This window comes from Lycium ferocissimum, chromosome 10, assembly GCF_029784015.1.
Source record: "Lycium ferocissimum isolate CSIRO_LF1 chromosome 10, AGI_CSIRO_Lferr_CH_V1, whole genome shotgun sequence".
Classification (NCBI taxonomy): Eukaryota; Viridiplantae; Streptophyta; class Magnoliopsida; order Solanales; family Solanaceae; genus Lycium; species Lycium ferocissimum.
The window spans coordinates 13,271,103-13,284,568 of NC_081351.1; the positions used below are offsets into that span (position 1 = coordinate 13,271,103).

General features: G+C 32.7%; 1 non-coding gene across 1 annotated transcript; it reads left to right on the forward strand.

The window, feature by feature from the left end:
* Positions 1–12,782: 12,782 nt before the first annotated feature.
* Positions 12,783–12,854, forward strand: TRNAC-GCA (transfer RNA cysteine (anticodon GCA)). Its single transcript has one exon. It is a non-coding gene; the product is annotated as a tRNA-Cys (tRNA).
* The last annotated feature ends 612 nt before the right edge of the window (positions 12,855–13,466 follow it).

Below are 13,466 nucleotides of genomic sequence, written 5' to 3' on the forward strand. Positions count from 1 at the left end.
GTAGTTGAGGAGTTAGAAAAATTACAACAAACTGGTCGTGTTAAGGAATACTTAGTAAAATTTGATGACCTAAAGGTCTAACTGATAGTAAGGAACCCAACACTGGCTACAAATGATGCACACTTTCTCTCTAGTTTTGTGGGGAGTCTGAAAGAAGAGATTAAATACTCTGTGAAATTGTTTAAACCACAAACTCTTAGTTGTGCTGTTGAACAAGCTAAAATGCAGGAGAAAGCCATAGAGGCTGCTATGAAAAAGAATGCATTAGTATCAAGAAGCCCTGCTACAGGTAAACCTGCAATCACCAATATGGTGCAAAAACCAGTTACTACCATGAATAACAGACCTAGTCCCTTGAGGTTGAGCCCTGAAGTCTATGAACACAGTAAGAGCAATCATTTGTGCTTCAGGTGTGGTGAGAAATACACCCAAGGCCATAGGTGTCAAATGAAACAGTTACAGTGTATAACTGGCACAGATAAGGGGATGACTACTATATAAGAAGAACCACCGCATGAGATTGAGATTGAAGTGGAAATAGAAATACAAGAAGTTGTGTGTTTCAATGCTCTCTCAGGAGCTAATATGGGAGTGAACACTATACTAGTGAAGGGAATTTTCAGAAAAGGGGAGTTAACTATATTGGTAGACTCTGGAAGCACACATAGCTTCCTCAATAAGATTACTGTCAAGGAAACAGGATATACCACTGAGTTTGCTAATACTCTGAGAGTAACTGTGGCTGATGGCAATTACATGTATACTAATTCCATATGTCTTCGGTTCACTTGGAAAATGAGAGGCAAGGAGTTCAAGGAAGATTTGAGAATATTGAAGTTAGGGGGCTGTGATATTGTCCTTGGCAATGACTGGATGAAGAAATTCAACCCCACCAATTTGATCATGAGAAAAATTGTGTGACTATTGGTAAAAAGGGGAATAAGGTGATTCTGCAGGGCATCTCTCAGAAAGGACAGTTAAGATTGACTAGTGGAAGTACTATAAGTAAACTGTTAAGGAAGGGACAAACCATTATGGCTCATTTGTTAGTTGTGCAGGTTGAAGAAGTAACAGAAGTTGAGGTGGTTGATCAGTCCATTGAGACCTTGTTATGCAGTTACAAGGATGTTTTTGCTAAGCCCAAGTCCTTAAACCCCACCCGAGCTTTGGATCATGCCATTCCCTTAAAATCAGGAACTACACCTGTTAGTCTCAGGCCCTACATGTACAATTTCTTTCAAAACGAGGAGTTAGAAAAGCAAGTTAAAGAAATGATGAACAATGGAATTATTTAAGACAGTCAGTCTCCTTTCTCATCACTTGCTTTTTTGGTGAAAAGAAAGATGGAACCTGGAGATTCTGTGTAGATTGTAGGAACCTTAATAAAATCACTATTAAGGATAAGTACCCTATTCCCATTGTAGATGACTTATTGGATGAGCTATTTGGGTTTGTAATATTTTCCAAACTAGATTTGAGGGCTGGGTATCATCAAATAAGAATAAAGAGTTAGGATGTGCTTAAAACATCTTTTAGGACTCATATGGGGCATTATGAGTTCAAAGTGATGCCTTTTGGGTTAACCAATGCCCAGCCACCTTCCAAGCCTTAATGAACCAAATTTTTCAGTCTGTCATTAGAAAATTTATGCTAGTATTTTTTGATGATATCCTCATATACAGCTAGTCCTTAAATGACCACTTGAAACACTTAGAAATTGTGTTTGACATAATAAGAAACTAGACTCTCTTTGCAAAAATATCCAAATGCTCTTTTGGGCAATCCAAGGTAGAGTATCTAGGACATGTCATTTCTAAAGATGGGGTTTCTCCAGATCCTAGTAAAATCAAAGCCATGGTAGACTGGCCTACTCCTACTAATTTGAGGGGATGGCTTAACTGGGTACTATAGAAAATTTGTGCTTAATTATGGAGTGATTTGTAGACCGCTGAATGAGTTACTCAAGAAAGATACCTTTAAATGGGGTGAAGAAGCTGATAAAGCTTTTGCAGCCTTAAAACAAGCTATGTCTACCACACTAGTGTTGACTTTACCTGATTATTCACAGGAGTTGTAGTTGAGACTGATGCAAGTCAATCTGGTATAAGGGTTGTTCTATTGCAAAGGGGCAAACCAATAGCCTATTTCAGTAAAGTGTTGGCACCTAGACACAGAGGTAGATCAATTTATGAGAAGGAATACATGGCTTTATTAAATGCAGTGGAGAAATGGAGACATTATTTGCAGTATAGGCATTTTGTGATTAGAACAAATCATCACAGCCTTAAGTATCTCTTAGAGCAAAAGGTCACCACTGCAATACAACAAAAAGGACTCACAAAATTACTAGGACGTGATTATGAAGTGCAATATAAAAAGGGGGCTGAAAATAGAGTAGCAGATGCCTTATCAAGACAGTTTGAAGGCAAGGAAGATGAAGAATTAGTAGGGGCATCTGAATTCACAGCTATTAGTATAAACATTCCTACTTGGATGCAGGAAATAAGCAAAAGTTATGAAAATGATTTACAAGTGTCTGCTCTTATTTCTAAGTTGGCAGTACAGATACAAGGCCCTCATATCTATCAATACAGCTCTGGGATTCTGAGAAAGAAAGGAAAGATTTATATAGGGGAAAATGGGGGACTGAGGTCACAGCTAATCACAACCTTCCATGATTCACCCATTAGAGGGCATTCAGGGCAACTAGGAACATCAAAGAGGTTATCACAATTATTTTACTGGCCTAAAATGAAACAGATGGTCATCTACCATGTCTCTTCTTGTGATGTTTACCAAAGAAACAAGGAGGAGAATGTTCCATATCTAGGGCTATTGCAACCTCTTCCTATTCCTGACCAAGTATGGAAACACATCACCATGGATTTCATTAAAAGGTTACCAAGGTCTAAAGGCAAAGAAGTGATTTTTGTAGTAGTGGATAGAAGATCCAAATTTGCTCACTTCATGACCCTAGCTCATCCCTATACAACAGCTAGTGTGGCAAACAAGTTCTTCAAGCATGTGCATACAAGACATGGGTTACCAGATTCCATAGTTTTAGATAGAGATAGAGTATTCTTGAGTAATTTTTGGCAGGCTGTTTTCAGATTATTGGGCACTCAGCTGCACTTTACCACTGCTTATCACCCTCAAAGTGATGGTCAAAGTGAAAGGATAAACAAGTGCATTGAGAACAATCTCAGGTGCATGACTGCACACAGACCTATCCAATGGAAGCAGTGGTTACCCCTGGCTGAATGGTGGTACAACACCAACTTTCACAATAGTTTGGGTTGTACTCCATTTGAGGCACTTTATGGTTTCACTCCCCCACAGCTTTCTATTGGGCCCTTGTTGGATTTACCATACAAGTAGCTACTGATACTATCATGAAGAGGCAACAGGTACAACAGTTGCTTCAGGATAATTTGGCTAAGGCACAAGAAAGGATGAAGATGCATGCAAACCAGAGAAGAACTGAGAGGGATTTCAAGTTGGGGATATGGTGTTTCTCAAGCTTCAGCCATACAGACAAACTTCATTAGCACTCAGAAAAAATCTTAAGTTGAGTTCCAAATTTTATGGACCTTATAAGGTAATTTCCAGGATTGGGAAGGTGGCATATAAACTAGAACTGCCTCATACAGCAAAGGTACACCTCGTGTTTCATGTCTCATTATGAAAAGGAAGGTTGGGGCCAAAGTTACAACTCAAACTACACTACCAAGCACAGGAGAGGATGGACAATTTTTGGTCAAACCTGTAGCTATATTACATAGGCAACTAGTGAGGAAAGGAAACTCAGCTGCAGTCAAAGTTCTAATACAATGGTCTAACCTTGCTCCAGAAGATGCCGCATGGGAGGATTATGATGATATTAAGTCTAAATTTCCTGATTTTGATCCTTGAGGGCAAGGATAACTTCTAAGGGGTAGGGTATGTAATGAACCCATTAGTAGTTATTAGAAGTTATTACTGTTTCACTAAATATCAGAAGTGGAAGGACCTAAGTGCAAAACACGAAAAAGTTTAAGGGTAAGGATTTATTTGGCTGTTACAAATCAAAGGCTCAGATCATCCTCATCAATTTCCATCATTTAGTTATCACCGACCGGAGAGAGAAGAGAATATCATCATCAGGTATAATCCAAATTCTCTTCTCTCATTCTTCTTCTTCTTTTCCTAAATTCTCTTCTCATCCAATCTATTTCTTCTCTTCTTCAGGTGTAATCAATGACACAAGGAAGCTCATCTATCTAAATAGTTCCATTTCATTTAGTAGATTGTAATTTCCATTTAAGTTATCTTAATCAAAAATTGTCCCAAAATAATTGTTCCTTTCAATTCAGTTTTCTTAGTTGTTATAATTACAAATTCGAGTTTAGATCATGGCAAAAGCATAATATTATAATATCATTTAGTCAAGTGACCTACATGTAAACTAATATAAAAAGAAAATATTAAAACTATGAGAGAGTAAATCCTTCCCTAAACGAAACTCTTTTACTGACTACATTGTGGATGCTATGGTGTGTTCTAGTTGTGAAAAAGAAGTCTTCAATTTATAAATGTCAAAAAAATTTCCTCCAAGAAAAGGGTTACTCAAATATAGAAGATTTATATTTTCCTTTTGGAAAAAGTAAAATCAATTATGGTAAACTCTTTGTCCTTCCTTAAGAAAAGGTAAAATTCAAATATGGTAAGAAAATCAGGGCAAAACCCTAACTCGTTGTACATCAATTAATTTTATATTATTGACTTTGTTAATCCACTTAACAGTTAACATGACATTTTATTAAAATAAAAAATAAAAAAGTTTAATAAATAAAATGTCAATGTGCATTGTAGTGGAAGGATCGATGGTAATAGGCCAATGGATTTCCTATTCCCACTGGACCTTAACCGCGTCGATAACCGGGGACCTCAGTTTTCTTGGCCTAAGTATCAAAGGTGCACGTTTGTCAATATTCTTGCTGGCAATATATACTGCCAGTTTGGCAATTGCTCACACCTTAGACTTGGCCACTTCTTACATATGGAATCAAACTAATTAAGCAACTATTCAAATATATTTCTTTTTAATATAGTATCAACTTGTTTAATACTAGTAGTCATGTTTGTAGGTTCACATTTAGACAGCTTGAGAATCCTCTGATTGATAACAATTATTACATGATACAAAACCAGGTGACAGTGTCAACGTTATAATTCAAGTAAAATTTTCACAAATAGCTACCTTTTAGCTGCTTCTAACAAACTATAACTACAAGTTCATTATTTACAATTCATAGCTGGTTTTTCCTATATTTAGGTCCTGAATGCGTAGCATAAATATAGCCAAAATACAGACTAAATACACGGAACTGTTGAGCAAATAATGCCAAAAAATCTTTTTCAAACTAAACAGAAATTTGTTTTTAATGTTCCATAAATCACGAAAATCTCATTCTCTTCCATATCTAATCACAAATCTCATTCAACATCTAATCATTCACATAAAATTTGAATTCAAAAATTCTCTTCATATTTTTTCCCAAAATATAACTAAAAAAAATCTCTTTTTAATGTTCCATAAATCACCCAAAGCTTAATTTGTTCATCAATGAATTGCATAGTGACAAGTTGAGATTGTCTCTGATACTATGACCATCGGTTTTGTGTTCGTTATTAAAAATATTCAATGAAATTACATTATTAAAAATCAAAATGTTCGTTACAAAAAATATTAGTTATTGAGTGAAATAAGCCGATATTGAATATTATTTAGTAACTTTAATAAGATGGGAAAACTTGACTCCATAAAAAAAAACTTTAATCCCTAAGGGTGACTTTTGATTCACTGTATTTTATACGTATTATGATTGTATTTTTGAGTGTATTCTAATTGATCCATAAGATTTGAATCGTAATGAATATATTTACAATATATTTCACTTGTATTTTGTATGTATTTTTAGAAGTATTAAAATTGTTCTTTAATTTTTGAAGTATATTGTACAGAAAAATGGATTTTATGGTTCAATAATGAATTCAAGTGTACCATGAATATATAGAGAAAATGCATAGAACTCTTCCCGGTTCATCAATAAAATATAGTGAAAACATGTAGGAAATACAAACTTGATATTGAAATGCACTTTGTAATTTTTTAGCAAAGGTAACTATACAAGAAAAATATAAATGTAATAAAAACAGAATTCAAATCTACGATTAGACTATACAACAAGCGGGATCATTACCAAAATACATAAAACTTCTTCTAAAATTTTCATAAAAATAATGTCGCAATAGTGATGTTATACATCAAAAAAAAAAGTTGGAGAAAAAAAAAACAACTTAAAACATAAACCTGCGTACATCTACAAATCTACTCCCGAACATCTATTAAAATCAACGCATCATAATCAACGGTAGCCTTGACAGTATTGGTGGTTGCTCGTTATCAATAAATGCATTCGGGTTGCCTTGTCGTTCTCATCTCGTACGGAGAAACTTTGCATCAATTTCGGTTTGGAATGCATCAAGATATCTTTGAAACTTTACATTAACAAAACATCAAAAAATAACAAATAACAAATTAACCACAATAAATAACAACACATTCAAGATATACTGAAAATATACTATAAATATAATGCAAATATATCAATGTCAAATGCGCAACAGTGTGTGACTGTGCTGTGAAAATACACTTCAAATACACTGAATATATACTACAAAATATACTTTGATAAAAAGTAAACACAAATTCAAAATCCCATAAATTTACAAGGAACAAATTAGGTAGAAAAAATATATAACACACAATTAAAAACACAAACTAATTGAAATAATAAAAAATACGACAAAAATATATACTTAAAATGTACGCAAAAATACGGATTTGGTGAATTGAAAAAACGGGAATAAGCGAAATTCAAAACACAAACTAATTGAAATAATAAAAATACGACAAAAATATACTTAAAATGTATGCAAAATATAGATACGGTGAATTGAAAAAACGTGAATTAGCGAAGTTCATCAAAAATACGATAAAAATATACTTAAAATGCAAGTAAAACACATATCTGGTGAAGTGAAAATACATCTCCTTCCTCAACGGATCTCCAACATTTATGTGTTCGAACCCAAAAATTTCTATAATCTTCGGACGTGAGTTCCTTTTCCACTACGACACAGCTGTGGAATCTCCAAAACAAACAAAATTGGAAAAGCCACCGCAATTAAACTCCAATGCTATTAAACTCAATTTAAACAAGTAACTCATCATCAAATTCGATTTATGGACTACAAATCTTATTGTGTATTTGAGTAAATACCAATTAGACCCAAATTAAAAGACCCCATAATACTCTAATATGCAATCAATCGATTTTTTAAGAAGAAATTTTCCAAATTAATTGCAATATAATCCTTCACATCATAGATCCAATAGTACCCTAATATTTCAATATGAAATAGGATATGTAAGTAAATAATGAAGAAGAGAAAAACGCCATACCAAGAGAATGACAAAGACCAAAATTGGAAGGTCCGCAATGAGGGAGGCGAGTAGGGTTTATGTTGAGCGAGTAGATTAGGAGAGGGAGCGAAAAAATTTAGATTAAAAAGGAAAAGGGAGAAATTAATGAGCGATTAATACATAGTAAAAAAAGGAAGTGAAAGAAATCAGAAACTGATTTGAAAAGCACGAAATTAGGGGAGATGGGAGTTAGAAACATATATGTAGGAAAAGGGGAGAGAGAGAAGTGTGCGGCTAAAAAATAAGGGTGTGGGGAGTGGTAAGTTAATTGGTAGAAAAGTGGGTAGCTATAAGTTGTAAAAATATAATATTATAGCTACTAAACTTAATTATTAAAAAGTATAGTTATGTTCCATAAATATGTAACATAGTAAGCTATGCCAAGTAAAATTTACATAATTTAAACGTTCCGAACTTTTTGTTGAAAAGGTGAGTTTTGATGTGTGTGTATAGTGTAATTTTCTAAATCTATTTCCGCACACATTGTACACATAGGGTTTGGCACTCAAATATCGAATTCTGCCAAGGAGCGCCGCCTCCGGACATGGGCCTTGCAATACGCTATCAAAATTTAATAGGGTTCCAATATGGATATTGGACACAGGGTGAGAATTTTTTTATTTTTATTTTTTTTAAAAATGGGACAATACTTCTTGTTACATAAGACAACCTTATTTGTCTCAAACTTTCAAATAAATAAAGGATAAAGGTGCAAATATACTCTCAACTTTGCAATTTAGAGCAGATATATTGTTCGTTACAAAAGTGGCGTATATATACCCCCGCCGTTACAAAATGATGGAAATATACCCCTGCCGTTACAAAATTGTGCAAATATACCCTTTTCGCTGACTGGAGTTTTTTAAAAAAATCATTTAGGTTATTTTTAATTTAAAAAAATGCCACGTGACTTTAAAAAAAGTCTATCTATGTTTTTTTAGTAGACATATTTTTCTAAAACCATGGTAATTTTTTTTTTGTTGTGTCGGGTATGGTTCGTTTGAAAAAGTATCTCCGTGACTTTATAAAAAAAAGTCTACTCATTTTTTTAAATGAACTAGGCCCAACCCATTAGAAAAAAAAATTACTATGTGGCTTTAGAAAAGTATGTCTACTCAAAATATGAGTAGACTTTTTTTTTAAAGTCACGTGGCATTTTTTTAATTAAAAAATAACCAATTTTTTTTTTTTAAATCCCCGTCAGCGAAAAGGGTATATTTATACCATTTTGTACTGATAGGGGTATATTTACACCATTTTGTAACGGCAGGGGTATATATATACCACTTTGTAACGAGGGATATCTATGCTCTAAATCGAAAAGTTTAGGGGTATATTTGCACATTTGCCCTTAATAAATAAACGACATAAGTGAAAAATATACCCCTCAACTTTGCTATTTAGAGCAGATATACCTCATGTTAAAAAAAATCGTGTATATATACCCCTACTGTTATTAAATGGTGCAAATATACCCCTGCCCCTATACAAATAATGCAAATATATCCTTTTTGCAAACGGTTTTTAAAAAAAAAAAAATCATTTAGCATATTTTTTAATTAAAAAAATGTCATGTGCTTTAAAAAAAAAAGTCTACCCATTTTTTTTAGTAAACATATTTTTCTAACGCCACATGGTAATTTTTTTTTCTGGGGGGTCGAGTCTAGTTCGTTTAAAAAAATATCTTCGTGTTTTTTTTAAAAAAAAAAATCTACCCATTTTTGTAAACGAACCAGACCCGACCCACCAATTAAAAAAAATTATCATGTGGCCTTAGAAAAATATGTCTACTCAAAAAAAATGAGTAGACCTTTTTTAAAGCCACGTGGTATTTTTTTAATTAAAATATAAACCAAATGATTTTTTTTTAAAAATTCCGTCGGCAAAAAGGGTATATTTGCATCATTTTGTAACGGCAGGGGTATATTTGCACCATTTTGTAACGGTAGGGATATATTTACACCACTTTTATAACGGGAGGTATATCTGCTCTAAATCTCAAAGTTGAGGGGTATATTTGCACCTTTTCCCATAAATAAATAATGCATTTTAAAGCATTAGCGTCCTACTCAACAACAATATAACAAATCCAATCAACCAAAATCATTGGAAATAACACATATTTTTATAGAACCAGTTTAAGGTTCTAGTAAATTAAAAAAAAAAAAAATAGAAACTTTATCACATTAGGATTTCTAATGGTTGGAGCTTTGACAGAGAGTATCTTTCAGCTTAGACACAAAATTCAATCTTCTAAAGGCTGGAATGGAAACTATGATTTCATTGCTCTAATACATGAAAGCAAAAGTTGATTGTGATTTCGAATCGTGTAAGAAGGGGAGAGAGTTTGACCGTGCATGAACCAAAATACCCTCTATATAATAAGTTTTAATTCTAAACCCTGAACTTCTTAAAATTATAAAAATGACCCCAGTCATATCTAAAAGGATTTTTTTACAAAAAATATACAACCTAACACAATATATTACACTTGCATAACCATATTTTTAGTTTAATTACATTCATATGACCGACTTTTTTTCTGCAATAGTGCTTACACCCACTGTGTACAACATTATACGACATTATACAAACATTATACACCATTATACAACATTATACACTTATGGTAAACAATGTGTCCACCTTGTATAATAGTGTATAAAAGGTGTTTAAGGAAAAACTGGACTAAACCGGGTAATTAAGGAAAAACTGGGCTAAACCGGGTAAATATCCTTTCCTAGTAGACATAGAACATAATTTTCCCTATCTAAACCCCTCATTAGCAATTTCAGGGATGAAAAATAAAGATAAAAGAAAATGTGGCCTAGTAAATTAATTTGAATTTTAGAAGGGTCTCTCTGCCCATTCTTCACTAATTTTGCTAAATAGGTTATATGTACAAATTTTACTTTGAAAAATAGAATTTCAGGTCGAATTGAAGATAGTGAGTTTTTACGAATTTGCTAACCTAAATTGTATTAACCTAGTTTTAGAGTATTGTTTCATTTTGTAAGTTCAAATGAATTAGTCTTGTTAAGTCCCTATGTATTTTGAAAGTTCATTCCTCCGCAATTGTCTTTATCACATCATGTTTATCTCAAGTTTCTCCACAAATTTTTAGAGCTAATTAGGTATTATATTTTTGTATTTTTTTTTCTTTATATTTTTGTCTCAAAAGGGTTACTAGATGCAAAAACTATATAAGTACTAAAATTTCATATATAAGTACTAAAATTTCATAATTCTTTGTCTAGTTTCTCAAGCCAAAGGGTGTGTTTAATATTTCCAATATCATATAGATTTCTTCGAAGGAAAATTTCCAATTGAGTTAAAGCAATCCATGACTTGCTTAGTATATTCTGTCAATGCCAGCCACCTTGAAATAGAGGTGGTTCCAAAAAAAATCGTGAGTTGCAATTTTAAATTAATGGTCTTTAATTAATTATATCCAAAAACAACTAATATTTTGACAATTTCAGCTACGACATATGATTACGCCAAATTTTAATCCTAAAATGAATAAATTGTGTTATAAATATATTCGATTTTAATGCCCAAGGTCGACTCAGTAGAGAATTTAAAAATGAATAAATTATTGTTATAAATGTAATTTGATTTAAAGTCCAAGGTCGACTCCGCAGAGCTTAACTTAATTGTATGCTAATAATCTTTACTCAATTCATGAGTTCAAACAACTTTCGGATAAATGTTTGTTTATCAAATTGGTTCAGTAGTTTCAACTTCAAATTTGATATATGAAATTTGAAGTTTGGAAAATTGGTTGTAGGAGTTTTTCAAGTTTCTTAACTCATAAAATTTCAATTTTGTTTCATGTCCAAACACAACTTTAACTTCTAATAACTTTTTTATGAACTTCAACTTCAAATACTATTTTTTTTTCAAAACCTCAACCAACTCATACCAAACACCGACGAATTCTTCTCTATTGTTCTCACGAAGAGCTTCTCATAGATTCTAAAATATGTATAATTCAAAGCTTCTCATAGATTCTAAAATATGTGAAATTCAATTTTGGTTTTATTCACCGGTTGAAACTTTAGACCTAGGTTATGCTTACTTTAGATATGGATGTAAAGTTAGATTTGATAGTTCAGACTTCAGACATATATGTTTGAAATTAGGGACTGACAAATCTAACTTTAAACCTAAATGTCTGAGGTACGAACTGGAATAATATGTCAACTTCAATGGCGGAGCCGGATCTCACAATAACGGGGTTCAAAATATGAAGAATTAAACACACGAAAAAGCTCAAGGGAGTGCAACATCTACTATCTATGCATAAAAATAATTTCAACCATGTATAAACAGTGTAATTTTTCACCGAAGGGGGTAGCAGTATGTGGCTCCGCCCCTGGTCAACTTCATACATTTGGATCTGAAGTTAGGGTCGACAGTCCCCAACTTCAGATCCGTATCTGAAGTTTGGAACTTCAAGACCTCTTATTTTCAATTTCAATCTTACATATCTCTGAATTTGATTCTAAAGCGACTAAATATTAAGTACATTATAATTTTCAACTATATTATAATAGCAAGCGTGACTATCTATGCACTTGTCCTAGTTTAACCTTCTAATCATTTGTACTTTTTTAACAATTTACCCATAGTTAATTACTTCAATGTGAAAAAAGTAGTTTTGTGATTTTTATTATTATAAAGTTCAGTATCACCTAAATGGTATGTCAGGATGGATAGGATCCTTTCACTCTTAACTAAATACATCAAGTTCGAGCTTTGAGAATGGAGAAATCTTTGGTATAAGGGGTGTTTCATATTTTAATGGGTCCTACGCGTGGTAAATCTGAATTAGTTAGACTAGTGAGTACGAGATATAGATGGTTATACAAACAAACAAGAAGATAAAGTTCAATGAAGATACGGAAAATTAACACATTTAGATTATTAAGGCAATTTAATTATTTGTATTAACATCATAATTATGTTAGATAATGAGCTGACACAAGCATAAACCAGGCAGAAATATCACCATCAATATATAGTCAAGGAAAGAAAAGTTATATTCTCTTAAGCACATCATGAAAACAAAGAGGACTGTGAATGTTTATAATCTTTTACTGGAAATGAAAAAGGTTCCTATGTTTAGAGGTGACTCCATATCTGTAATTCTATATCAGAAAGAGATAAATCTGCAGGAAAATTAGGGAAATTAAACATCAGTTTATAACAGCTTGAACTAGTAAAGTTAGCTTGACATAAACAGCAATAGGGGTCCATAGCTCAGTGGTAGAGCATTTGACTGCAGATCAAGAGGTCACCGGTTCGAACCCGGTTGGGCCCTTTTTCTTAATTGTTTTGATCAACTACAAATCCAAATAAACTATTTCTCTATACGAGTGATTTTTACTGCAATACTTTTAACTGTGTTTAAAAACCAAATGTTAGTCAGATTTAATACACTAACTCTTTCATATGAGTTTGATTTAGAATTATTTTTTTCTTAACCTTTTCTTGAGTTTTTCATCGTTATAGTGATTTACGTGCTCTCATCATGTGGTTGCAAACTAATTACAGAAACATGTATCATTTGATTTGGACTCATTATCAAAATTTAAATCTTAGTGACTATAATTTGGATCAAGATATAACCCTCTTAAAAATTGGCTTAATGCATGTGCTGCCCCCTAAACTTGTCCCTTTTTTTTATTTTGACACCTCAACTTGGTGTTGTTCTTATTGAACCCCTAAACTCGCTCGCAAGTGTGTCTATCAAACCCTCTAAATCTGATTTTTTTTTAGAAGTAAAAATTAAATATGAAGGTGAAGTAATATTTTAGACGTGTGGTAAGCTATTTTTTAGGTAATGGATGTGTCGATTTACTGCTTTATATTTCTCTTCTTCCACTTGAACGATTAAGAACTTACTCTTTTTTCCCTCTCAATTCTTTGCTAA